The following is a 1,461-nucleotide window of genomic DNA, read 5'->3' as shown; positions in this document are numbered from 1 at the left end:
TCTAGCTTCTTTTCCTTTTCACAGCGTTAGGAGAATAACACATATATCTTTGTGCAGGTTCGGTATAGGTCCAATACTCCACTTGTTCTGAAAGGAATATCCCTTAGCATCAACGGAGGAGAAAAAATTGGCATCGTTGGGCGCACTGGAAGTGGGAAGTCTACTCTGATACAAGTTTTCTTTAGGCTAGTGGAACCTTCAGCTGGAACCATCATAATTGATGGTGTTGACATTTGCAAGTTAGGACTTCATGATCTTAGATCACGCTTCGGCATCATCCCTCAAGAACCAGTCCTATTTCAAGGGACAGTAAGAAGCAATATTGATCCCCTAGAACAGTATTCAGATGATGAAATATGGAAGGTATGTATTGCATCTGCATTTCCATCTAATCATATCATCTCTTTTTGGAATTGACTTATCTTTAACTTTTCTTTTGTATCTCTTAGAGTCTTGAACGCTGCCAATTAAAAGATGTGGTAGCAGCCAAACCTGAGAAACTCGACGCGTCAGTGGTAGATAGTGGAGAGAACTGGAGTGTTGGACAAAGACAGCTCCTTTGCTTAGGGAGAGTCATGCTCAAGAACAGTAAAATTCTTTTCATGGATGAAGCAACGGCTTCTGTTGATTCCCAAACTGATGCTGTCATCCAAAAGATCATTCGTGAGGACTTTGCAGCCTGCACTATTATCACCATTGCTCACCGAATACCAACTGTCATAGACTGTGACCGCGTTCTTGTTATAGATGATGGTAAGTTTTTAATGGACTAAGAGGGTGTCCGGTACGCTTATAAGCTTATAGACACTTTTAGTTTATCTACGCGTTAAGTAAACTTCAAAAATGCTTATTAGTAGAGTGATCCTGCCAATTTCAAAATTTTGATGATGTTGTGGTTTTGACAGGATGGGCAAAGGAATATGACAGACCAGCTACCTTACTTGAAAGGCCATCAATATTTGCAGCATTGGTTCAAGAGTATTCCATCAGATCAACAGGTCTATGAGAAAGAGTACTTCAACTTTGGAAATTTGAATCCAAATCAGCAGAAAGTGATATGATATTTTCTATGTCAAAATCCTCCCCATGTAACATGATATTTTTCTCATATCCAAATTTTGTAGTCGAATTGTTTTTAGATGAATGACCATGTAACACATTATTATTCTCGACTACTGTGTTATTTGTTACTCCCTCCATCCCTATAACCAGAGGCAGAGCCAGGATGCCTAATCGTTTTAAGTTAATGGGTATTTATACATATTTAATGAAAATTTTCGACATATACATTATTCGAACGAAAGTTACCGGGTTCGTCCGAACCAGAAACCGATACCGATGCTCTGCCTCTACCTATAAGAATGGCATTACTACTATTTCAAGAGTCAATAAGTGAAGTGTAACACTCCGTAAATTCGACTTAGGTGTAGATGGGTTAAATGAGTAGTAATGTCATATTTT

General features: G+C 38.6%; 1 pseudogene across 1 annotated transcript in view; it reads left to right on the top strand.

Annotated features, from left to right (window-relative positions):
• LOC109232676 overlaps positions 1–1,190 on the top strand; it is a 3,867-nt pseudogene extending 2,677 nt beyond the window's left edge. The window contains exons 2-4 of the transcript XR_002068972.1: positions 31–363; positions 450–753; positions 906–1,190. The product of XR_002068972.1 is annotated as an ABC transporter C family member 14-like (transcript). The remainder of the gene's footprint in view (positions 1–30; positions 364–449; positions 754–905) is intronic.

This window comes from Nicotiana attenuata, chromosome 9 (genome assembly GCF_001879085.1).
Source record: "Nicotiana attenuata strain UT chromosome 9, NIATTr2, whole genome shotgun sequence".
In the NCBI taxonomy this organism is placed as follows: Eukaryota; Viridiplantae; Streptophyta; class Magnoliopsida; order Solanales; family Solanaceae; genus Nicotiana; species Nicotiana attenuata.
This window is presented reverse-complemented; position numbering and strand designations above follow the sequence as displayed.